Below are 26,928 nucleotides of genomic sequence, written 5' to 3'. Positions count from 1 at the left end.
GAAAATGAGACAGCACAAAAGCAAGTAGTCTCCAGGCACAGATAAATTATGCATGTCTCTGCTCAAGCCTTTGCGTGTGCAGTATACATATTTCAAGATTAACCACCAGCCTTACACATACAACCACTGCTTTTAAAGCCCTGCTTCCTTGAAAACAGGGGAAAAGTTAGAGATAACCCACGCTCTCAGATCATTCACAAAAAAAATCAGAGGCTGACAAAGGAGCCTCAGAGGCCAGAGGGCTCCTGGTAAAACAGGGCCACTCTGTGAAAGATCAGGTTACTGGAGCCCTGCTGAGATGTGGTGCTGGCTTTGTGGAGAGGTTCCTCTCCCCATCCCTCCTCCCCCTGGGTGGATACCTTCAGCACTGCTCCTTTTATATGCTCACAGCAGTCTCTGTGCATGTATTTTTTTTTTTTTTAACTACTCCTCTTTTATTATGCTGTAAAAGGCACTGAGCAACAATGAGGTTGTCTTTTACTGGCACAGTACGGGGCTGCAGATCCCTGTGTTGGACCAGTCATGGCCTTTCTGGTGTCTGCTGGGTGGTGGCACAAATGCTCCAGCAGAGCTGGGATGTCTTCGGTGAAGGACTACCACTCCTGCCCATTAAATCCAGATGCAGATAACGGAGCAGCTCCTCTCCTGAGGTTCCAGACCAGTGCCACCCCTGTGCCCAACGTAGGATGGAAAGCCCAGCACACAGAGACAGACAGACAGCAGACTCCCATGGGAATCGAGGGACTGCTGCAGCCCCAGCACAAGACTCCTATCCCGTAACCCCATGCTCAGCACATCCCAAGGCAGCTGACACCAAACCAGCAGATGAAGGTGGCTCTGAGCTGGCTGCCTCTTCCACCAGCCACCGAGCCTCACCCTGCCGCTTCCTCAGCAGATGCCTCTTCACGAACAGGATAAATTAATCAGCCATAAAGTGTTCCCATGCTAATAGCACCCCTGTGCGACTCAATTCAACGTAATACTGCCCTCTTGTGCCTCCTCACTTGAGGGGCCTTTGCCGTTAGATGATTGCTTTATTTTTAATTGGAGGGATGGGCGATCTACAAAACCAGTTGTTGGTAAAGCGATGCTGATGGTGTTTTATCCCAAGACATCAAACGGTTCCTGTTTCTTGTCATTCTCAATGCATGAGTGGTCTGCGTGGTCCAGATACCCATCCACTCAGGGCAGGGAAACTGAAAAGACAGGCAGGGAAAATAAAAAATAATCACAACTCAAGGTAAAGGAACAATAGAAAATAGAACAAGTAGAGAACTGCACTATTTTGAAAGCACTTGACTCACACAGGCTATGTTAGACCTTTTGAAAGCACTGGGTAAGGCAGGAAACAGCATTTAATTAATGTGCTTTTAAAATTTATTTCTTTAGAGTCACATACTGAGCAGAAAAAAAACATCAATCCATCACAATTAACATTTTACCTAGAAATAACTACAACCAGCACAGTAATCATGGGCAATATCATGTCTGGACTAGAGGCTTTTCCTCCATGCTGTCTGCAGTAGATGTGAATGATGGGCACAGACGCATTTCTGCTGGGGATAAAGATCGTGGTAAGCCTGCTATACCTTGGGGAAGTCATCCTGTCCCTGAAGCCATGACTCCACCACTTTGCCCACTTGAAGGATGCTGACCGAGGTCATCCTGGCCCTTGGTCCCCTGGATGTGGAGGCTGCGTGCTCCCCCAACCCACTGCCCTCCTTCCCAGGCCCCTCAGAAAAGCCACAATCGATGTAAAAGCAAGCAAGCCTGCAGAGAGAGGCTGTGTAAATGCAAAGGCACAGGAGCGAGCTCAGTCTGAGCTCTGGGCTGCAGTATCTCTCGCTCCTGAGATTTGTTTGCAAGGAAGCAGCCTGTGCTTTTATGACACCATCCAAATAGCTGCAAACATCACCTCCTTCTTCTGTGGAAGACACATATTTCAGGTCTGATTTCATTTCACTGTTTATCCAAACTGCCTTGGATAGCAGTCGCTTCCTAACAGAGAGGGGCACGCAGTGCATGCACCGCAGTAACCATAGCGTTGGAGCAGAAAGTCATGGGGAGATCACTGGAGGAAGAAGGAATGATGCTCAAAGAATAAAGGAAAATTGATAATGGCACAAAGGAAAAGGTGCTTTTCTGGCACAAAACTGAGTTTGTCTTGGTGTTGCTATTTAGCAAATTACTTGCATAAGCAGAAAAGAAAACAAAAATACATGGAAAGAAAACACAATAGGTGCCAAGATACAGCCATGGGCATCCAGCACCATGTTCTGAATGGTTTTAGAACAGCCTGTCCTCGCCCAGGTACAAAGCTAACTGCATCTGTGGCCGTGTTTTCATGCTGTCACCTCTAAGGTGCTTAAGTACGTGCTTACCTCCCGTGCCGAGCAAGGCTGCCTATGTGGACCTGTGCAAATGTTTTCTTTCATACAATCCTTTGTCCCTGAGTCCTTTGAAGAAGCCTCCAGGGAACAAACATTCATTCAGAAGGGGAAAGGACTATAAGAGCACTTCAATCAACGGCCTATGAAATATGTAATCACCGAAGCTACACCAGCTTACGCTGGCTGAAACAGGGTGAAGCTCATTTGCTCCGGTACAAAGCTGTAGGAAAATACCAACACCTTTCCAGAGGATTCAAAAGCCAGGTTTCTGTATCCCTCTTGACATGGGAGCAGAGCTGCCAGGGGTGCTCAGGCACCCATCCAGCCCCGGTGGTTCATTGCTGCTGCCTGCAAAACTGTCTCACGGCTTGGCAGCCAGCAAGAAGAGGACAGCTTCTTCCCTGGCATTGCCCAAATTAAATATTGAAGATGTTTACGTTTGGGAAAGATGTGGCTGAGGATTTGGGAAGCTCTTCAGACATTATTAAAATGCACTAAGTGGTTTGCTGGCAATTACCTAGTGTTGTCACCGGCTGAGGCTGGATCTGGCATGTCAGAAACTCCTGAATGCATTTTTCTAAATAAAACCTAGATAAGAGAGGATGACAAGTTTTTTGACCAGGAAACTTGACATTTCAGTGTTGACATCTCCAACTAAGTATTCGTAATAAAACTTCCTAGGAAAGACAGACAAATTATGTTGTGAAGCTTTTACCGGGCAGAGTTTAAGGTGTCCTTGTGCGAACCGATTTAAAACTTCTGCATTCTTCTTTTTGCACCAGCCAGAAGTAGATATTCCTTCCAAAGTTACCAGAACTCTTATTACATCAGGGAGATTGATTTTTTTTTTTTTTTTTGATAAACCATTTACAGCAAAATATAACATTGGATGAAAATACAGCAGAGAATGACCTACCTGACTAAGATTTAGTCCCAATAAAAGTGATGACATTCTGGAGAGCTGTTGAAGCCCTGACTAATATTGTATTTTCTTTTCCAGTTGAGGGTGTCTCGATGTCACAATGCCTGCTGTGGGGGTTTGTGGATCCTCAGCTGCTAGAAAGGGTTTTTCAGCAGCAATGTCCTGGAACATTTCCACTTAACTCCTGCTGTCTCCAGCTAGCGATAACTCTAAGAGCGTGCTTCAGATCCTGAACTTACTGCCATAAGAGTAGCATTCATCAGCTCAGGTCTTGAGCCAGTAATGTATTTTTCCTGGGGCTACACCTTAAGGCAATCTAGAAATGGAAGACAGTGAGGATACCGACTTATTAATTTTTTTTTTTTTTTCCCCTACATTGAGGTTAAAAAAAAGTAAAAAAGTCCACTGGAAATCTAACTTCTGCTCAATTTTCTACACCAAGTGCTTATATTTTTTGCAAGTGTACACTAGATCACAGCCAATGGGGGGACTACTAGAGAACACTGAGAAGCCAGACAAAAGAGCAAAAATTATTATTATTGGCCAGAATTAATTTTGGCAGGAAATGAGAAACGTGTTTGTAACTGTCCTGGGCTGGACCCACTTCTGACTGAGCATTGCAAATAGGTAGTTTTAATACAGAGACTGATTCACTCATAAAGGTACTTCATGACGTGCTTGCCTCTGGCAGCAGGGGACAGGATTCACTGACCCCAAAGAGCCCTTGCCAGTGCAATGCTCAAACTTCTGGCACTGGTAAAGTTTCCATGTTGGGCTCTCAGTGAAGAAATACACATTAATCATCAGTCCTTTAAAAGGATCCTGCACTGCCCCATCATTTGATGTCCCAGCCCTATCATCAGAGCAGGATTGGGTTTGTGCTCATGAGCCCGCAAAGGTTTCTCTTATTAAATATCTAGGAGGAGAGCATGGACATGGGAGCCCTGCGGCAGCACAGGAGCTGGGGTGAGTCTGAAATGGGGCTGCAGCCCCTGGGGATCACAATGGACCAGGGGTTGTCCACCAAGTTGCTCTGGAAGCTGCGACATCCAGCAACGTGCATCAACCCACAGAGGATGCATCGCCTCTTTCTCTTGGCATGGAAAGAGAAATAAAAACAAAGTCACCCCAATGATATGGCGTGAAGGCCTTTCTAAATTGAATTGCTCTTCTCTGGAAGAAAATAAATATATATATATATATTTATACAGAGAAAGGAGGTAATTTCCTACAGCTAGACTTTGCCAAGAACTGTGAGGGATAACTAGCAAGAGAAATCCATCTGTAAAGCCACAATGGCTAAGAAGAAAGATTTCTACACATGCCAACTCCACCGTGGCTGCATTTATAGGAATTTGAAGTGTTACTGTGTGACAACAGAAACAGCTATATGTTGGCAGACCTTTTTTTAATGTGTTAAAGGGTCATTAATCATTTCCTAGTGTTCCAACAGTCAAATGTACTTGATATCTTCATTTACTTAGAGTGTTCATACCAGCTTCTCAGCTATCTTCATTTCCTTGGAAACAGCTGTTTTGCCTGCTAAGGAAAACAAAGTAATATTAAAAAAAAAAAAAAAAAAAAAAAAAAAAGGAAGAGAAAGTGGAAATACAATAAAGACAAGTACAAAAACTTGAAGGTTCTCAGTAAATACAGACCTCTATTACTTACATGCAATCAATAAGGTCACTTGTGTACTAACTCATAACAAAGTACAGTTGACAATGTGTTATTTTTCTGCTGGAGAATATAATGTGAGGCTGAGCATGCTAATGACTTTTGGAAACGGGCAATGACAAAGATTGATTAATATCAGTTGACAGCCTGCTCCACAGCTCCGAAGCAGGAATAGCAATGATTGATTTGCCAAAATGTGGGGCACAGGCTTTAGATTATAGAAAGGCTACATCCGAGCTCTATCTGGTTTCAAAATATATTTTAAGGGCCAAATGTTTGACAGTAGTTAAATGCTTAAAGGAAAAAGCACAAGTGTAGCAATATTTTCAAAAGGCAGCTTATTCTAACAATGTTTTTTTCATTGTCTAAGTACCTTTAACAGCCTGAACTTGTAGAATGTTAAGTTCAGGAGCAGAAAGGCTACAAAAAAACACTGAAACAAAAGAAAACGATGAAGGGTACAGCTGGCATAACTGACTTAAAAAAAATAAATAAATCAGAGAGACATCATCACCAGCTTAATGCTGCAGGTTTCAATGATATAAACCTCACCTAGCAAAGAGTCACTTTCTGAGAGAATGAGGAACAAGGTGAACAACTACCCCCAGCAAGCTGTAGGGCTGCTTGATCACTCTGCAAGCTGAAAAAGCAATGCAAAATAAATACCACACCCCAGGCCAACAGGGATCCCCATGTTTTTAGGCAACTGTATGTGTGACAGAACATGCTCCCCCAGGAACAGCAGATGAGGAGATGCAATCCCATCCTCACCTTGTGGAGGGTGACGGGTGGGAAGTCTTGTTGAAAACCTGACGCATCCTTTGCATTTACTCTTACATTAATGAGTTCAGCTTTTTACTAAGCACAGCACAGCCTGAGTGCCCTGAACCTTAGAAAAGCCAGACCAATAAGCTAATATCTATACTCATGCACCATTTATAATGATTTTGTCTAACGCAGCATGCAAAAAGCAGGAGAGAAGGATGGAGAATTTCATGACAGATGTCCACCAAAATGCTAGTCTTCATTAGGAATGTGGTCATGTGTGAAGCGCTGAGTTAGCTGACATGATGCTGGCTGTTTTCCCTAGACCAGGCCAACTTGCAGCCAGCACCATATCAGCTGATTGCAATTAAACCCTGCCACTAATTAAAGCGGAGCCTCTAAAGCCATTCCCCTTTCCTAGCACTCCCCTCTGGCTGCTGCAGCCACTGCCTTTGCAATGTAACACACCATCTCGGTGGTATCTCACAACGTGACAGACTGCGATCTGTGTGGTGCAGAGCTCATTAGGAAGAGAAGCCAGTAAGATAAACACCAACAAAATTGCATTTTCACTGAGTACAGAATCTGCAAAGAAGTGGACAAGTGTTTGACTAGGGGAGCTTGGGGGTTTCCTGGGCTTCATTCCAAAGTGCATTTTTAAATACGAAGGGCATTGTGTTATTTTTCATAGAAAGTCTTATGGAGAATTCAGCAAGCTCTCAAGGAATTGAGATTGGAAGTTTCCCTTTCCATTCAGTCATACCAGAGAGGCTCTGAGGTTGGGGATTTATGACTCTTTTGAACTGCATGACATTTACCTTAATACTTCCAAAAAGAAAAGAGACCCTCCTTCTTTGAGGCCAGCTCATTTATAAATCAGTAGTATCTACAACTGGAAGACTTTCCTTAATAAAATAAAGTGTTTATGGTGTGCAAAGATAAACCAGCCTTTTAGGAGGACCAGCCACCCTTAACTAGTAAAGTTTGCAAAGAAATCTCCATTCTGAGTAAGATGTCCCTTAAATAGGGCTCCATTGATCACGCACTAAAGAGAATTGATGTGCCTGTTCTAAGGAGCAGGTTCCTGACATAAATGACCCATTTGCAGAAGTAGTTGTGCAAGAAATGAGGATTGGCACCAACTGGCTGCAGCACAACAACATTTTTACTGCTTGGTTGATACTCATCTCACCTTCCTTTGCTCCTCTCAAAGTCAGGTATAAAAGGTCTAAGTAAGCCTGCTGAAGGCTCCTGCCACCTGTGGATAAAGGCAGGTGTCCTCAAAGGGGCTTTGTTTCTCTGACCCTAGGAGAAACACCTCATTTAATCATGCTGGTAGACAGCTTTGCATTTACAACAGGAGGAGTTTGAGTAAACCTATACAAAGAGCTCAACTTGCAGCACTCGTGCCAAAAATCAGTCCTTTTATAATGGAGAATGCATAAACGTAGCTACCAATTAAAAGGCTGGGAGTCAAATGCTCAAATGAGACCAGTCAAAAGACAAGGGGAACAACCCACAGAGGACACAGCAGGAGGTGTTTTTTTTTTCTCTCCTGGAGCCCACCCTGAGGTCTCCTTGGCCCCAGTGCAATCGCTTGCAGGTGCATTTGCAATACAGAGCTTTCCCTTGTGTGCACCAGCAGTCGGCTCTGGTATTACCCCACCTGTATGGAAATGTATGTGGTGACATTTTCTGTCCTTCTTGGTTTTTAATCTCTCTCCACAAGATCAAGCCTTGGTGACTGAGCAGACAGCTTGATGGGCAGATACTGAGACAGGAACCACTGATGCTGCTTGCACTACTGACAAGAGTAATTAGCCAAAATTCAGACCTTTGGAAGTTGTTTTATTTAAGGGGATGTTGATGGGTCAGCTAACTCCGCTGCAGCAATGACTGCGAGAAGCCCAGCTTGCTTAGAAAAAACAAGCATCATATCACTAAAAAGTAACCCCTGCTCTTGGCTCCAAAGCTCTTTCTGAATTCCCCTCAACACACACCATTTCCAGGTGCTCTGTCTCCCTTACACAAATCCCCTCATATCCCACTTTGCAAAAAGAGCAACCACCTAAGCCCTGGGCTTTCCAAATCCCAAATGAGACACATTTTGCCTTTTTTTCAGGGGTGGGCAGTGCAGGTGGTCACTGTCTCTTACAGCTGTCACTGGAAAGGAGGTAGTTAAATCCATTAGTCTTAATAGGATTCAGCTCAAATAAAAATAAAATCATACAGTGCATTATTGAAAAAAAGAGCCTTAACCATAGGAATGTTTAGCACTGAAATCATGCTTTCAGGACTTTGTGAGCTATCCCTCAAGTGAAAATTCACTCAGAAATCAATAGAATTGATTTTGTCTGTGCTGGACACTTTTCATGTGGCTGCATTGTGGATGCTAATTGACAGGTCAAAATCTGTACAGGGAGTTTGTGGGAAAACATCTTAAAAGTTTATATTTAAGAGACAAAAATAAATGATTATAGATGTCACTCTAGTGTTTAGTACCAGAAACAATCACAAACAGTTTTTAATATTTGAGTTCAGAATGAAAAACTACAGCATAAAGACCACTTACTCCCCACTGCCATAAAGCTACTCAGGGCTCAGATTCCTTACCCTGAATTAAATAGATGGGAAAGGTCAGGAAGAACATCAATTACCTTGTTTTTCTAAACCAGATACAAGCTTTAAGACTTTAGGAGAAGAACTTTTGCTTTCATTTGCACATCCCCATGGGAGAAATGCTAGTATGCGTCTGCTAGAAGTGGTGACTAAATCAAAATGTTTGTTATCTTTACCATTAGTATCTAAACAGTCCACAGCAGAAAGGAATGAGGCTTTTTGATGCCTAATCAAAAAGTTTGTTAGCTTCTACAAAATGTACCATGGAACAGTTTGTATGGTAGAACCCAGTTAAGATCTCAGATGAGAGTGACATTGTGGCTTGCTTTCATGCACAAAAGGGCATAAAGTTCCTGTTAATGGAGAAGTAAGAACAATTATCTCTGAAGTGAGTGAATCAAGTTTGAAATACCTCTGAACTACACAAAAACGATGTTTTAGAGCCTTGTCCTCATAAGACATTAGTGATCTGAGACTCTGGCTTTCAAGATAAAAGCAAATAGCTGACCTTTGTCAGCCTCTGCTGATAGCATCACATGTGAGTGATTTAACTGTAAGATTAACCAACGTAATGAAGTGTTTTAACTATCATGTAACAGAGACTTACTGTGATGTATGGTATGCTTTGCAAGCACTTATGTGAATAATGTCAGCCAGTTTGTCTAAGTAACCACTGAGCTGTCCTCCCATATTGACTGAGAGAAGCCCAGTAAGCTCCTGAGAACAGGAAAAATGTGACTGTAACGCCAAGGGGCTGAGGTGTGCCACTGCACAGAGATGAGAGGAGAAGACCTGCAGGGAACCTCAGTGTCTTCAGGCTGAACAAAGTGGATTTTTAATTTACTTTGTGGTCAAGACAATTAACCTGATTCTTAAAATCAAAATACCAGGCTTAATCCTAGGGGAATGGTAAAAAGAGCACAAAAAATGTATGTAACACTGAAGCAGAAGTCAAACATGGTAGATATCACCAGAAGAAGCTGCGTGGTAAGAGGAAACAGCTGATGGGATGATGCTACAAACAGATCAGCCTTTTATTAAAACCAGCATCCCTCTCTAGCCCTGCTGTACACCTTCTAGGTCAACACGCTGAGAAGGCGTGAAGTGTCACCACACAGAAGCTTGTGGTGTTTGCTGAATGATATGCACCAAAGTTTGGAAGGTGCCCAAGTGCTCCTGGAGGGACTCCTCCAGGAGCGAGCTGGTCCCGCTATGTGGGGGTGCAGAGCTCCAATGGTGAGAGAAGTTATCCTGAGAAATGAGTAAAGACGACAGCTCCTTTTTAAAAATAAACAGCTTTCTGTAGAGCAGCTTGGCGTGCAGGCTCACATATTTGTGTGTATAAATAGCCACTGCCTAAGCTTGTTTTGGGCTCTGCTGCCTCACATACATTTTTATGAGGCGGTTCTCAAGCTGGGAGGGTATGAGGGGTGAGGAGAGAGGGAGGGCATTTCCTGGGAACTGCTAGAAGCACAGTTGATATACACCCAAAGAAAGCTCAGGAGGCAAGGTGAGGACCAGCATAGTGCTGGGGCTGGAAATGTCTGGCTGAGAGGAGGAGGAAGGAGGGGACAGACTGGGCAGAGACTATGGCTGGTGGGAGACCTTCAGCCCTGCTGCCCCATTTCCCAGCACCCAGAATCCTACTGACAAAGGTTGATCTTTCCTTCCTCCTCTCCTACACCCTCTTTTTACTTCACACCTCCTTTCTATCTGTATTTGGGTGCCAGGGACTCTTCCAAGCTTCCCAGCATCACCCCACCCAGGTGCATTCAAACAGTACACACACACACACACACCCTGATAAAAACCCCTAAATCAGAGAGCAGGGGAGGGGAGGCAAAGCAAAGACCTTTAAAGGAACACTAATGCAGGGCCCAGGACCACCAAGCCAGGGGTGGCTGCGGTGAGTCACGGTGCCTGGAGCAGGAGGGATACTACAAAATGGGTGCAGGATGTCTCAGGTTCTTACCATTCATCTTCAACCTTGTGGTGTTTGGGATTCTTGAGCTTTTCAGTTGAGCTGATTATAAAACCAACCAGCTGACCAACAAACCCCCTTAATTTCAAGAAAGTTAAGAAAATTACCTGTTTATAGGGTGCCAGAGAAAGCTTTAAATTTTGACATAGGAGTCCAAAGACTCAGAAAATATACTCTGAAGATACTCAAAGCTGTCTGAGTTTTATATCACAGTCAAATCTTTTTATGGTTTCTGGTGACTGTGCTCATGATTTTTGCAACCTAGGACTGGGGTTTTATTTTTTCTCACTTCCTAGCCTCAGGGAACCGCTTAAAGAAACACTGTGATGACATTTCTATAATAGGGGACAATCCAGGGCTGGTCAGGCTAAGCAGCTGTGCCTCCCTGCTCCCCTGCTATCTTCCACCTGGCTGAGTAATTACCATCCTGCATTGCCTCTTGCTCAGAGGATGACGTTATTCCCCCACTGGATAACAAGGTAAAATCAACTTTCCTCACAAATCCCATTATCTCCTGTGATATCCTCTCAGAATGCAAATCAACAAGTTCAGCAGAACAGAGTCCAGCAGCAACCCACAGCCTCCTTTCCAATTGCCTCCTGGCTGCAGGATGAGACAATTTGGATTACCAGGAATCGCCTGGGCAGAGCAGAGGAGCAGGGACTCCGACTCTTGTGAGCCCTCGTTCCTCAGATCAAAGAGGTTTGATGGGCAGTTAATTAAAAGATAAACTAGAGGCCGTAAAACGCCAGACTAACCTTTGAAGTATACAACTCAAGTTACAATTAAAGAGTGACTGTAGTTGTCAGATTTTCAGACTTCATGGGCAATACACTCCATCATTATGGATAAATTGACTGGTGAGATCAGTGGCCGCTTCGCTTTTCAATGCTGCTGTAAGGCAAGCCGGTTCAAGTAGTACCTGCCCAAGAGCTCATATGTAGTGTTGAGGTCTCTTTTTCCCCTAAATCCAAGGATATTCACAGATGAAACCTCAGCTACTCTTTTCTTCTTCCAGGACTCCTGGTCCCAGAAGAAGCCATCCTCTCTCTTAGCATAAACTTACTTCTTTGATGGGCTGTTCATTCCCCCATGCCCCAGGGAAGAGCAGCCAAGGAGAAAAGCTCATTTAAAAGATGTATGTCTGAACACTGGGCGTGCTGTTAGGAACGTGCTGTGAGAAGTGACAAAGAAAGTAACTTCAATATTATCTGCACCGAGCTCTCTTTTTCCCAGCACAGTGATGTAACCATTCCCTCGCTGTGAAATGCTGGCTGAGACAAGGTACTAGCAGTTTTTAAAGACTGATATTGAGATTAGCTTCTGCTTCTCCTCCTGCATCTCACACCCTGATTGTTGGTAATCGCTGCTTTCTCTCTCAGGAAAACCCCAGTGCCTTCTCCCAGCTACACAACAGGACAGATGACTCTTGCACATTAACACCCAGCAAAAATATGTTTTTCTTAAAGGGAGACACCAGCTGCACAGGGAGAGGTAGCATCTCTTACGAGAACGGCTGAGACAGTAGGAAAAAGGAGATCGACACTTGGATTAAAAAGCCCCTGAGATCTGCTTCAGCAAAGAGGTCTTATCCAAAATAGCACAGTTTGCAAAGTGTTTCAAACACTTTGTCCCCATGCCACCCAGCCCCACATGCAGGGTCCTCACTCCAGCATTTTGCTGCTCGCCTCAATTGCATTTTTCACATATCTGGTGCTTAGCTGTACTTTTCTCCAGTGCATCCTCTCACTCCATGCCTGTGTGCATTTACAGCCTGCTCAGAGAATGATTTACATTAAAACCCCAATGTTAACACTGTGAAGCCTATTGCATGGAAAAGTCCAGAGCCATAAAGCATTTACAACATAGCAAAAATGGTTTCCTAAATCTCTGGCTTGCCTCAAGATATGGAAGAGACTATTTTTTCACTTAGTCCTCTGGATCTGTTTTTTTGCTCCTTTTCTCTGGCTGAGTAGCTCCACTGTAATCTTGGAGGAATGAATCATTATCCTGCCTTGATAAGAAGGGCAGAACCACTCCCCTCAGCATGTAAAATTGAAGTCCTATTTGATACAGGAGCTGTGATACTCTTTATACATTTCTTTCAGTAATGACATGTTTTAAAAATATTAAAGGAGCTAAAGAAGTTAAAAGTGTCTGGATGATGGCAAGCTTTTTGATAAATTAATTTTGTATTCGGAACCAATAAAGCACTGGTCAAAGAGACACAGGGTTTGGATTTACCCTGGATAATTCCTTTGCCATAAGACATTTCAAATCAATTAATTCTGACCGTGCTTAGTCATTGGGATGTCAGTGCTAACACACTGCATTAATTGAAGCATCAGAGAAAAGTATTTTGACTTTAACTTAACAAAAGATGCACAACCTTAGCCGTAAGCAACAGGCAACACATTCATGATGCAGAAGTGAATGCAAGGGATCAATCTGAAAAATATTGTTAGCTAACGAGAGGCTGTGAGTCGATACAGTCATGGGGGAAAATAGGCCAGTGACTTGTGGGGAGGGGAGAGAAAGAGCAAGGGGAAGGAGGAAGGTGCCTGCAGAGGCTGGGTTTTGTGCCAGGGCACCTGGCTGCTGCTGGGCTTGGTGTGCCCCAGCCCCGCTGGGGTGCTGGCAGCATGAGCCCCTCTGAAGGTGGGATTTCCCTTTGACAGTACCCAGCTACACAGGAAAATATTTTGCGTTTAGAGGAGAAATGGATTAGAGGCACTATCTGGACCAGCATGGTAGAAGATGTATGTATTTCAAGCAGACAATCAATTCAGAACAAGTCTTAATGAAGGGTAGGAGGTTTACCTGAAGTTTGTCTCCATTCCGGTTGTGTCATCTGAGGTACTGGGAGCTATTTAAAAAGCAAGTAATCTTCTCCCTGTTGAAGGACATACATGCAGCCTTGCAAAGCTCCTTTATCTCCCTATTGCTATTGCCACACAGAACTTAATTACATTAAAACTGCTCAAAAAGTTGCCAACAAATTGTCTGCCCTGGTTACAGCAATATTAGTGCATTTGATCCCCTTGAAAACCTCAGCCTTTCTTCTCATTGAAAGGACTTGAGCACGTACCTGCTGGGCGAGAAACAAATCAGGCAGACTGAATTTTTAGGCCTTTGAGAAAAATCTTCCAAATGTTCCTTCCCCTGAAAATTTCCCTTGAGTTCTGCAAAGAATTTCCAGTGCGATCATGCTGCACACAAACCTGGCACAGCAGGGGTGATCCTTACAATTAAAGAGCATGGGGCATGGTGTCATGGTGCTATTAGCATTTCCTTCCCAGCCAAAGCCTACACCAGCTACAAATGTAAAATTGCTCTTTCCCCACTTCATAGCACTTACTCTGGGCCACGTTTGGCCCAGATGATGAAGAAGGCAGCACAAGAGCTGCAAAAGAACATGAAAACAGCATCAGGAACTCCCCTTAACACAGCGCGTTATTCACAGGAGAGAGTTTATGGATTGAGTTAAAGACGACTATTTTTAAAAACATCCTAGTATCAAAAAAACCCTCATTTATTTTTAACTTTTTGAGTGGGATGAAAGGTGATCAGATCCAAATAGCAACCATGAAGTCTGAGCCTGAAAGCCCTGGGGCCTGTTGGTACTGCAATCGTTTGCAGAGCTGCAAGTAATCAATCGCTCTCTCCCGGTGTTTACTCAAGGGGAGTTGATTGATTACTCACTGCTAACATGATTGCCAAAGCTGATAACACTTTTCCATGGACGATTCTCCAAAGATCCCAGGGTCTGAGGCTAACAAGTGCTCTACTGATGGGAGGCCATAGAAGCAGGGCAGCAATTTTGGGGTTGTTTAGGTTAACGTTATAGATGTGGTGTTTGAGTGGTCTGAGACTCTTGAAATGCTCATTGCCTTTGCATGGTGTAAGGCAACATTGAGGTCTCGTGGCCGACACCACACCTGTGGCAGAGAGAAACAGATCGCCCCTTCCTTACATGTGGCATTTTTAGGGGCATCCTGCCCATATGTTTTGCAGAGGGACAGAGGGTTTGATGTCTTATCTTCATCCTACCCAAGGGAGCAGGAGGCAACTCCCCCTTCCCTCTTTAAATCCTCACATCCAAAGCATCCTCAGTAAATTGTTTATAGTGCAAATTTTACTCATCCTACGGAAACCTAGGACCTCTGTATTCTTAATTACCTATTACCTCCCTTCATTATCTTATTTGCATGTGAAAGAATACATCTCTTCCATTAATCTCTCCTGTAACATCTATACTTATTTACAAATGGAGAGAGACAAGTTCTCCTCCAGGCCATATGACGGATGGTATGAACTGACATCCTTTGTGACTGTTTCAAGCCTCAGACAGGATGATGCAGAGGCTTTGACTGCAGTTCCCTCCCCAGTTAGAGATGCTTGCAGGCAGAGGTGAAGCCCAGGGGTTACAGCATATTTACTGGCGAATAGATAGAACATTGTTCCCCTAATGCTGTTGTCAGGAAGTGGGGATCAACAAAAGCATCTTCCACTCCCCTCTCCCAATCAAAGGCACCAGATAATTAAGTGAACTCATGCCATTTTCATGTTTAATACTGCCTGTAATCTGAAACCCTGGCAAACAAGTAGAATAACCCAGAGTCTTTCTGGCAAATGGCACAGACAAGACAATTGAACTACTCCCAAGTGCCACAAGCTTTCTACAAGAGCCTTTTACAGGACACTATTAATTGAGGGTGCAGAGGGAAGTGTTGGCAGATACTGATGTTCAGAAAGTGCTACAGGCTTGATTTATATGGATTCTTCTGCCACTTTGAGACCAATTCCAATTTTAAAATTAAATATCTGTTTCTCTCTGTTGTCCTTTTCAGTACTTTATGCAGCAAAAACAATGCCAACAGAACCAGGGAGTTACTAAAAGGGGATGTTGATTAAATGTGCATCAACAGGCAGAGCACAACATGAACTGTTGCTCCAACCAGATTCCCATATCATTCATAACAAAGAAAATTCAGTATCTGCTTTCCAAAAATATTCTGAGAAAATCTATATTACTGCAATCTGACTGCATTTCTCAAGGAATGAGCCCAAACACCTTGCAAAAGCCCAAGGGATCCAGAAGGGGTGGATGAGCTCCCATCATTTCCCACAGGCTTCCTGCAAAGCTTGGTCCTCGGATATTGCATTATGCTGAGATTATCTAGCATTAAGAATCCAGGTCCTTCTTACCACGTGCCTTTTTTCCTTGCATATTTAGAAGAAGGTTTTTAAGCAGTAACAGTCTCATTATAAGTGTGAACAAAAATAATTGCACCCTTTATACATTACAGCATCTGAAACAGATTAAAAACTTCTGCTATCTTATAGCTGCAATGGAAGGCAACGCATTAAGAAAGGTGATGGGAGGCTGTGAATGTGTACAAACAAGCACCTCCAACTTTTCCCAAACAGCTGGACATCACCAGTTCTTTGTTTCATTCCTTTTTCCTTTTTTTAAAATTTGACCTTTCTTTGTCCTGCTCTCCATAGAAATGGCCACATTGACTCCAAGTGACATTTCAATCACAGAGGTAGGTCTCCAGCACAATACATTATTAAAATAAATAAACTAAACAAACAAAAGTCAACAACAACAAAAACACTAAATCAGAATGCCCTAAAACTTCAGATGCAGCACTCCTGATGCCATTGATCAGGAAAACAAAATCCATGCTACAGACAGACACATTGGCTGGGGTTGTCTTGCTGAAAGATGAATGGGGAAGAAAAAGAGAAAGAGGTTTCCAAAGACAAAAAAAAAAAAAAAAAAAAAAAAAAAAAGGGAAAACAACAACAACAAAAACAAACAGGAAATTCAACAGGAGTGCAGGTGAGACACTTCAATTTCTGTTAAAAACAAAAAAAAAACAAAACAAACAAACAAAAAAAAAAAAACAGAAAAAAAACACACAATAAAACACACACACAAAAAACACCACTACCTATTTCTCTTGCCCAACTGATACCATGTTCCATTTCAGTATTTCCATACATAATACTACAGATGATGAAAACGTGCATACATCATGCCAAAGCATCACTGTATGAACATGTTTACTATTTAGCAACACACTGACGGGGCAGATCTCTTGCAGCTATTCTCCTTCTGATGATACAAATGAAAACTCCAGAGTGAATGGAAATATGCTGCAGTTCATATCGAGGAGAATAGCAATTTCCACCATTGTTTTAGCTATTCTGAATATTCATTAAGCTTTGCTTAATCATCTGCTTGTCTGTTTAGCAGCAACATTCTCAATAACTATTTAATTTAATGATGAATTTTTTTTTTTAAATGAACACTTTAATTACACATAGTTGCTGGAGGCCCTGCCAACAATCAGCTGAGTTTTAAAGCAGCAGAAGAAAGAGTACTGGATGCAAGAGGAGCCTTGGCAATTTCTGTCACTGCGAGGATCACTCCAAAACCAGCATGACGCATAATAGTCAGAAAGGGATGGATGTCACTACATTCAACTCTAGCACAGTTTTTAGCACACCACAGAAAGGCTCTGCAGACTGCAGCATCAGATAAGATATGCAAAATTCTGGAAGAAAATGGCAATCCTGACATTCTTATTTGCCTGTATTAGTTTCTCAGGTACGGACAACAGCATCCCTCAAACAACCTCCTGATCTTCTGTATGCCATCCTTGGAATTGAGCTGCATGGCCACATAGTTTTGCAACTCACCAGGTCCCCAGCTGTGGGGAGACATCAGTGAGCTTCTCACAGGGTCTGCCAGCTCCTTGGCTGATGGGAGCAAAGCACCCCCTTCCTCCTGGCTCCCTCAGGAGCAAGGCAGAGGTGGGCTTGTGCCAAACATGCGGCTGTGACAGAGCTACCCCAGAAAAGCAACCCCACATCATCATCTCCCAGGTGGTAGAGCCCCCTTGCGATGCCCAGCCAAGCAGAGTCCTCTGAGGCCGCAGCAATGCCCCAGGGCAATGGCAAGTCCTACTGCTCACTGCAATTCCTGCAGCCCAGCATCACAGAGATGTGCCAGCTATGTTTTCAAAGCCACATGAATCCAGGGCACCAATCCTAACATCCTCTATAGGAGCAGCTTTCATGCTCAGGATCTATTCCAATTCCATCTACATTTCAGTTGAAATATCTCTGATTTCAATGGAGACCATCCTGATAAATGCCAACGTATACAGACACAGAAGCAAATCTTCCCTGCAATCACCCAGGGCATCCAAAACCAAGAGGCATCTTGGCAGGATACACGAACAGCCTGATTGTGTCCATTTTCAGGGAGGAATACATATGTATAGCACTGCGATCCAGCTCAGCCTCTATGGGATTCGACTCTGCTTGATGAGCAATCAGCCTGCTGCGGGAACAAACACATGATGACTGCTTTCAGCTGCTAATACCACTGCTTTTTCTGGAGCAATAGAGAGACCTAAACTGCAAATTCGCATCTGGCCTTGTTGGAAATTAGCTGGGAATAGAAGGGTTTGCAATTAGCTTTTGGAAGGATCCACACTAATTCATAAGCACAGGACAGGACACCAGAGCCCGCAGTGACATTTCAGGGGGACCTGGTGGTGTGCCTGTAATAGGGTGCTTGATGTATTTATTTTAGGGAAAGGCTATCTTCTTCTGTTTGGCTTCAGATGCAAGGCTATGAAAGGACTCGGGAACAGAGATATTCCAAACATATGCTGATATTCATTTTCACAGCAAAATGTGATTTGGTTGCAGTTTCCCACTGTGTGCACTTACTTGCCATAAATGTCACCAGGATTAAGATTTGCCATGGTTATTTTTATTTTCTATTTTCAATGAGAATTGTCATTTATATTTGAACACTTGTTTGATTCTTGAAATTTTATAATTCCTTATTTTGCTAAAACACTTAAACATGTTTAAATTTTTAAAGTTTTCATAAAAAATCATTTATTAGAACTAGTTAAGGAGATCTTTACTTTTAACTGTTAAAACCACAATTAATTAGTTTTTATCCAGTTCATCTACACATCTTTCCTGGGCAGGAAATACTAATCTCCAACACCTGAGAAGATGAGGCAAATTTTAGTGGTGGTCAGGTGAGAATAAAAGTATATCTCCCTACTTTTCAAGCAAGTAAATCTTTTCCTCCTCTCCTCACCTTTACATTTTCATGTGTTGTTAGGAACATAATCATGACTTGCTGCACATAAATACAAGCTGCAAATCACTGTCCTGGGAGGAGACCACAGGCCTGGAGCCACCCTGCCTCCTGCTCTTCCCCGGGGTCAGGTCCCACCACGCACTGCTCCTGCCTCCAGGCTGCTCTCAGTGTCACACCTTGGCTCCTAAAAACTGCTGTGGGTGATGGCCCCAATCCATCCTCTGCTGGAAAACCTTTTCTGACAGCATCATTGGAGAGTCTGGGAAAGGGATGGGGGCAGAAAAGAAAACCCCTCTCATTCATATTTCTACTAAGTATTTTGGAACCCTTTGCTGACTCATTTTGCAGTTTTGCTTGCAGCAAATTCAAAATTAAGTTACTAGAGAATAATGACCATTAAGTGACTGAGATTGCTTTATTTCTCTGAGCCCTAGCAACAGTGATTTCGCTCGCCTGTTGCCATAACAACTACGGCATGCACATCAAGGTCACTAAGCCCACTTTGCTTCTTGCCTGTAGCTATATCTCTGATGGCTTATATGCCTCATTTTTATTGTAGATCCGTATGCAATGAGTAGGAAGAAAGGGTACATTTCATCTTATGAGTAAACATGCATACGATGAGCTTTTCTCAAGGTAAGAGAAAATGGACAAAAGATGACACTTATGGGAAATGTTCACTTCATTCTTAATGAAACAGCAAATCGTGAATATATAATGCATATGTGAGGTCCAAAACAACTAATACATAGGGCTTAAGTTCTCTTTTACAAAGATGAAGAAAAATTCCTTGAGCAGTATGTTCATAGGGTTGGAAGTACCTTGGCTTAAAAGGGGATCTACCAGCCTGCCCCAGGTCCTTAGCACGGGGACATCAAGGGCCCTGAAGAGCCACCTCAGCTATTGAAGAAGTCTGACCTCAGTACTAAAATGTACGTATATACTGAAGTACAGCTTCGATGGAAATGCCCCATTTATTCTACTGCTGCTCACTGAGACACATTGCTTGCACTAGGCTGGAATGAGAAAGCAGGGAGAGGGCCACCGAGCTGGCTGGCTGATGAACTACAAAGCCCCAGGTCAGACAGGAAATCACTCACAACACCATTTTCCTTAGTTATTTCTTTCACAGATTTTAACAGATGCAATTTTTACTCCAGAATATTTACACCACACACATCATTTTCATTGTATAGAAAGGTTATAAAACATCTTTTTAATACAAGCGAACTGCATTCATTTGTCTCATAAGTCAACTAGAGGCATTTTCAACGGAAATTCTAAGCTCCTACATTACCAGAGCATTTTTTTTCTGCCCTGTGGAAGGAGAGAAAAGAATTATTGTCTCTGAACAATATAAATGACTTTGCCACCTCTTCTTATAGCTAGTTGATTACAGCAGCCAGGGAATGAAAGATTTTGCTGTTTATCTGTCAGCTTTACACCAAAAACTGCAGAAAAAAAAAAAAAAAAGATGAAATGTCCAGAATTGCAGAAGGATTTATGAGGCACTAAATACTTCTGTGAATCAGGGCTGAAATGTGATTTTATATATACATGTGTAGTAGCTGGCGACAGGACAAGATAGATAGACAGATAAATGTATGCAGGCAGATAGGTGGATAGACAGGCAGACTGGAGCTGGACCACAAAATGTCAAATTTCTATTTTGATTTATTTACAGCAGAGATTCTGGCCCAGCTTGCCTGGCATCATTGAACATCTTGCCAGATAAGGAGGATCAGTCATCTCATACTCTGGGTAGGAAACAGAAGAATAAGAATTTCTGAGGATAATGAGCCCAGCAGGCCAAGACAAAGATCTTACCATGTCTGGGGATGCCCAAGCACCTGGCTGAGCAGCAACAAGTGGTTTTGGTGTTTATAGCAAGGAATAGCTGCAAAAGAATTGGCTGTCTTGGTTGGTGTTCTACACTGGCTGATATTCTTTATAAAAGTTAAAAGGCAAAGGTACTCTTGGTAACAACTGCTACCACAAATAAGTTCAAAGCACTCAGGTAAATAAGGCTTCCTAACAAGTTAAAAGCAGCTGCTGAATTTAGAGCTTTTGGGTATAATCCCATGGTTTACAATGGGACACACTGCGCTCTTCAAGAGAGGGTTTGTGACAGCAGTTGTGCCCCAGCAGGGCACATCCCAGCCCTGCAGGGCCAGGGGGCTGGGGACATGGAGGAACTGGTGCCAGCCCCTTCCTGGGGCCCAGGGGGAGCACAGTGTGCAGGGTTCAAAAAGGCACCTGTATAGAGCTTGATGGAGCCCCAGGGAGGTGGTAGGCAAAGGCTAAGACAAGGACAGAATCTGTCCTGCCAAGGATATACAGGGCTGCAGAGAAATTGGTTTCCAGAGATTATTTATTCATTTGACCCAAGTTTCTTCTTTTTTTATGTTGTCTGATTTAGTGGATGTTCTAGACAACCAACTCCAGGCCAGTTTAATAATTCAAAGTCCGTTTGATGTCCTCATTGTTCTCTATTTACAGGAAAGTCCTTGGCACATCCACCCCAGAGCCCTGGCGGACTCCAGGTCCCATCAGACACACAAAAAAATTAAACAGCTAAAAGAGGCACAAAGGCTCAGTGCAAGTCTGAACTGAAATCATGGGAGCTTGCCCAGCTTGTGTTTGGTGAGATGCAGCCCGTAAAGCTCCGGCTGACTACAGGTATTAAAGACGTGGCGTTTAATGCTTTTTGGCAGAAAATAAGCTGAGATGTATCTCGGGGAAACAGTACATTCAATTGCTGCAGATTCAGTTGCTTTCCACAAAGCATCTCCTGTTATTGCTTTAATAACCAAAAAGGAAATCCTGTTAATCATAAGTTGCGAGGTTGTATGAGTTGACAGCTGTGATATCCCAGCTGTTGATAGCTCTGCACAGGCACAGTGAGATAGCAGATAATGCACGTCATGATCTTCAACAGGGAATTGAGTCGGTTGCCTTATTCTCATCTCACACACACACACACAACACACACCCCCAAGAATGTCACACATCTTTCTTCTCCTGGTTATTACACACGTATCACTCCTACAGGCAGATGCCAACATACGATTAAGGACATACAGGTGTCGAGCATGGATTACCATTTCTTAGTTTAACAAAGGGCTCTACCAAAAGAAAATGAAGCAAACAACAAGTCAACCAGAAAGAATATAAAACAAATAACTGAATTAAATCCATCTCTACTGGGGTGAACTCAACCTGATTTTTGCCATTGGAACACACACAAAAAACCAGCACCAGCAACCTCAGTTTGCCTGCAACTTCAGTAACCTTTTCTTTTAGACAGTTTTTTAAAGCACAAAGTCCACACATCAATGAAAGCACCAGTATGGCAAAATTAGTCTGGTTTTGAGACCTGTTTGTAGGAAAAAAAACTTCCTGAAATGGTGGCTAATAGAAAGCTTTTACATCCAAGTGCACATCCATTACTGCACATGAAAGTAAAAAGTCATCTTGTGCAAACTGACCAAAGCCTGACGAATATTTTAAACCCTTTATGGTTTTAAATGACACCCAGCCATCTTATATTTTCACATCAGTTATTGCTGCTGACACACACAATTTGTTAGCACACTCCGGGTCACAAGTCAACAGTGCACCACTGAATTACAGCAGCTGGATGGGTTCTTCTCCTCCTTGGTTATACATTCCGTGCAGCTTTTGTGCTGCAGGACAGAGAGGATGTAGCCTACAGCTCCTATAGGAGCTATACGAACAGAGGTGACAGCTGCCCAGGAGGGTGGTGGCTAATGAACATGGATGGGGACCCATCCTTCTTTCTTTGAGCCCTGGAACGTCTCCCAAAGGCTCCCACAGAGAAATGCTTTCTATCTTTGCAGAGACCTCAGGGCAGTGCTTTGCATCCTCACCCAAATGAGGGAGAACAAGCCCCCACCACAAGACAGCTCAGCACCCGGGGTGTCAAGGTGCGTCCTTGGTCCTCTGAGCCCCGGTGGCTCTGCGCTGCCCAAATTGAGGAGGAGTCCCCCAGGAAAAAAGTCTTCATTTTAATTATCTCTGATTCAGCCTTGCAGAAGTTTTGCAGCCCCAAACTTTACATAATACTTCAAGATTAACTGTGTAATAAGAAGAGACTTGACCTGGAAAAAGTTCCAGATTAGGCAAAATTTATCTTCTCCCCTCCTCCCCATCTTGAGCAAATGTAGTAAAGATAGGGTATTATAGGTACAGCTCTGCCCAGAAGCAGTACCTATTAGTCACCTCATTATCGTTAGTCATCTAGAACAGCAATTTTTAAAGATCTCTAATAGCTCCATCTGGTTGTTACACCACAGCCTTAAAGGGGGACTCAGTGCAATAAAACTGGCTCCCATGCTGCAGGGAACCCAAGAGAAAAGTCAGGGTGAAATAACAGGAAGAAGCCAGCAGCTAAACGGCCATCTAGGCTGCCCACCCCCATTTTCCCTTCTGTAATTACGGAGAAAATATATCAGCCCCTTTTGTTAAGATCTAGGTAGTTAAAAGGTCTGCTTTCCCCTTGGGGTGATGGCCTGTGGTCCCCTCCCTCCCATGGGCACAGCCTGCGGCAGGGTTTCTCCTCCACCCACGGGCCATGTGGATCCAGACCTTCCCCAGTACACAATTCCCTGCAAGGAGGAAGGAAAGAAAGCAGGTTCAGAAATTTTGCTCTCCCTCCCTTCCCTAAATCAGTTTTTTTTTTGATTAACTGAAAGAGAAAACAAGTCTCCAGAATCTCATCAATTATCTGAATAGGATGGAAAGCAGTGACATCAGCTGCTAATGAAGTAAATCCAAATTAAGCCACTGCTTTTTTTAATATATATTTTAATTTTATTATTATTATTATTTTACACAAAAGGGAGACCATCTGGCATTCACCACTGAGACCATTCAAGCTTTCAGTTAATCTCTGCAGAGCGGCATGCCTCCTGGTTGTTCTGTGAGTGACCATTTCTGCAGCCCCGACCATTGGTATAGAAAATAGCTTGTTGAATGAGCCGCTACAGAAATCTTCTTGTCACAAAGAACTCATTAGGTCAGCAATAAAGTGATTTATCAAAGACTTGGATTTCAGCCACCAGCTTCACTTGTACAACAGACTCTGTTGCAGTGCTTCAAGTGAAGGCTTACAAATTACCATCATAATCCTGTAAGTATGCCTCATCTACACCAGCTAGTTCCTGACCAGAGATGTGAAGACCAAGAAATACAATCCTTTTTGACCTCTATTATATGCTGTCAGCCATCCAGATGTGATGCAATGAGTTGAGCAGATATTAATACTTCTGAATGGCGAGGAAGGAGGTTATAGTCTGGAAGAGATGCTGGAAGCAAGATCGCTTTGTGTAATCTTAATTTTTCCTGAGCCAGTCACCACGAGCTTCCTTTGCCAGATCACGCCAGCCCTTCTGCAAGGAGCCCTTGGCAGGGAGGGACGGTCTATCAGCCTGTGTCAGCCACACAGCAGCTGACCTCATATAATCCAACTGTGCTGGATGGTATTTTCAGTTCCCTCAAGTCGCAATCTGCCTTTCCTGAGACATCAGCTGTGTTTTTGTGCTAATCCCATTCTCCCTGATCTCTGAGGTGGGAGAGCTGAGGGAATAAGGTGGGGAAGAAGTGGAGGATTTCCTTAGAAAGTCAAAAAAAAAAAAAAAAAAAAAAAGCTTCCATAGTCTGGAACACAGGATCAAGTTCATCAACTTCAAGCCCATCACGTGTGCAAGTGATATTTTTCCTTGCAAAACAGACTTCATCTTCTTACCTAAATCACTTTTCAGCAAGAAGAAAGCCCACAGCTAAGCACAGCTTCAGTAACAAGCCAAGGTGACTCAAATACAAGCCCACACATACATACTGTATTTACATTTCCATCCTCTGCTCTGCCTCTGATCCTTGCCCACCATCAGCTGGGTCCTGCTGTCTCCTCACCACCTTTCTCTCGCCTCTACCAGTCGCTGCCATTGGCATTTTTCCCCTTCTGCCACCGTGCTCCTTCCCCTCAGGACATGAACTCGGTTACATCAGCACTGAACTTTCAAACCCGTAATGTTCGAGTGGATTCAAAATTAGTCAAAACAAGCTCATCCATCAATGGCTTTTCATGTCAAGAGCTCTTAGGGCAGGGCGGGGGTGGCAAGCGGGGCCGCAGTGCACATCCAGGGAACAATGAAAATGTTGTCAAAGAGCAATTAAGTGTGCTCTTGTGACAGGTTGGCACCGCAGCTTTTCGAGGTGAGAGAAGTCATGAAACATTTACGGTTCACCCAGCACCACCAGCAGCAACTGCCTTTTGCATACAGCCTGCATCTCAATCAGAAGGCCCAAACCTGTCTGGTACCAAATGATATTTGTGTTTTTTTAAATAACATTGATCGCCTTTGATTATGAGTTTTCAATTTGCTGAGTCAAACATCATATTCTCTATTGCTGCACAGCCCTCTTCTTTGCACTGTGAGCATTAATTAGACAGATTGAATTTGTTATCATGTATCTGAGCTACCAAGCATAAACATAAATAAAACAACTTATCTCTTTGCTAATATTAGTCTAAAATCATTTGTGGTTACCCAAACATTCAAAAGAAATATGATAATAACACTATCTTGAAGAGTTTAATCAGAGTCAAAACCCCTTTCTAGGCAGAGGAATATGCGCTCCCTTCATATTCATGGCTGTTAATGTTATTTCCACGCACAGTGAATGCGGCACTTTAACACAAGAATCCAGCTGGATTCAACTGCTGCAATCCTACCTAGCAAGAAAGTCAGGGGCTGAATCCTAAGAAGCAATGAATCAAAAGAAAGCAGCTGAAGAGGCTGCTCAGCAAGCAGCACATATTCCCACTAAGACCTGAGCACACCAGGTAAGATTTCCAGAAGGTGAAGGCTAGAGCTGTAAGCCAGGTATAAAAATGGAAAGAAAAAGCAGCATAAAGAATTGGGTATCTGAAGACTATAGAGTGAGCTGAGGCTCCCTGCATGGCTGAAGGGCTGAGTATGCTATTGACTGAGCTGGCTGAGGGTTTTGGACAATATGGGAAATCAAAGAGATGTCAGGGAGCTGGAGAACCGGCATAGTTCTGCATTCCCTCCTTTCCAAATGAGGGGAGCAAAGCAAAAATTCAATAGAGAAATGCCCATGCCTTGAGTGCTGGGAAAAATGCTTTTGTGTGAAGTGCTGTGGACAAAACACACTGAATGAAAGGCTGAGAGCCAGCGCCTGAATGCAGTGCCTACCTGTGTGGGAACAGCTCCGTTACTCTCCTGAATAGGACACTCACACACAGAGGGGACACCAGCTGTGTCCTTCACCACCCTCCACAGCTGCAGACGGAGGGCAGGTACACAGCAGCTGATCTTTTGTGTCCAACAGCACAAGGCAGACTAAGCAAAAGGCATTCTCCTCCACCAACGGAAGTTGGTACCAAAGTCCAGGCTTGCTAGGTGCTCTATTTGGTCCTTAGCCAGCCCATGAGATATCAGAGAGTTCAGCAACATGCAACGTGCCCAGGTGCTCAGAGAAGAAAGTTTCCTTTCGGTGCCTTTTCAGGACAGGAGGAAAGGGAACATAGTTCTGGTCTCACTGTGCCACCGTACAAGAGTAACACAATGCCAGAAACAAACCTCTCTGGCAGAGATAGGGCTGGAAGCCATGGCTCCGTGCTCGATAGCCTAAGCACAAGTGGCACTGAGCCCTAGCCCTGAGCATCCATCACCACACAGAGCTGGGATGGGCCATTACACTTTGCCCTCTGCCCAGTCTCCTCTCCAACAATTCTACAAGTACTGATCAAGTCTGCACTGTTCAGCCACAGTTGGTAAGTCCTTCCAACAGCTCACTAAAAGAAATTTCAACTTGTTTTATGAACCCATCTCCTATACATTTACATACCAGCAAACTAAAAGTGACACAAAATTAAAAACACTTTACCTTTATCTGCAATTATCCCATTATAGAAGCAGGTGAGTGCTGCAGAGGCAGTCATCACATTTTTACAGCATAACCACTTTAGATAAATGTTGCAGGGAGGCAGGTTTCCCCTCTGTGGGGAGATAAAGTGGGTCCTTTTAGAGCTTTGGTTAGTTTGTGACAGGAGGTCAAATGGAGATGTGAGAAGGCTGAAGTCAGTGTTTCCAGGTGACCTGCATTTTGCCTTCAGGAAGTTTCTCTTTTCCCTTATCATTTCTGCCTTTGTCACCTCTAGCAGATTATTCAACAGATGTTTTGTGGTTTTGTCTCTGAGCCAAGATTCATCTTCCTCCAGGACAAGCAGACAACCCCAGAAAAGGAAAGGGCACCTGCTGGCCTCACCTCTTTGTGGCAGGCTCCTCCACCTCCTCCCCAGATGGTACAAGAAGGGCAGCTTTTATCCCATAACATGGATGAGAAATGCACCCATAATACTTCTCGTATGCCAGGCTGAGAGATC

The 26,928-nt window shown here is 43.5% G+C and overlaps 1 long non-coding RNA gene across 1 annotated transcript; it reads right to left on the bottom strand.

Annotated features, from left to right (window-relative positions):
* Window positions 1-928: 928 nt before the first annotated feature.
* On the bottom strand, window positions 929-26,518 carry LOC311441978. Its single transcript, XR_014696370.1, has 4 exons — window positions 26,430-26,518; window positions 4,808-4,854; window positions 2,908-2,978; window positions 929-1,196 (listed from the first exon to the last, which is right to left on the bottom strand). It is a non-coding gene; the product is annotated as an uncharacterized lncRNA (long non-coding RNA).
* Window positions 26,519-26,928: the final 410 nt, after the last annotated feature.

The sequence above is a fragment of the Aythya ferina genome (assembly GCF_964211825.1).
Source record: "Aythya ferina genome assembly, chromosome: 10".
Taxonomy (NCBI): domain Eukaryota; kingdom Metazoa; phylum Chordata; class Aves; order Anseriformes; family Anatidae; genus Aythya; species Aythya ferina.
Note: the sequence above shows the minus strand (reverse complement) of the source record. Positions and strands in the feature narration are given on the sequence as shown.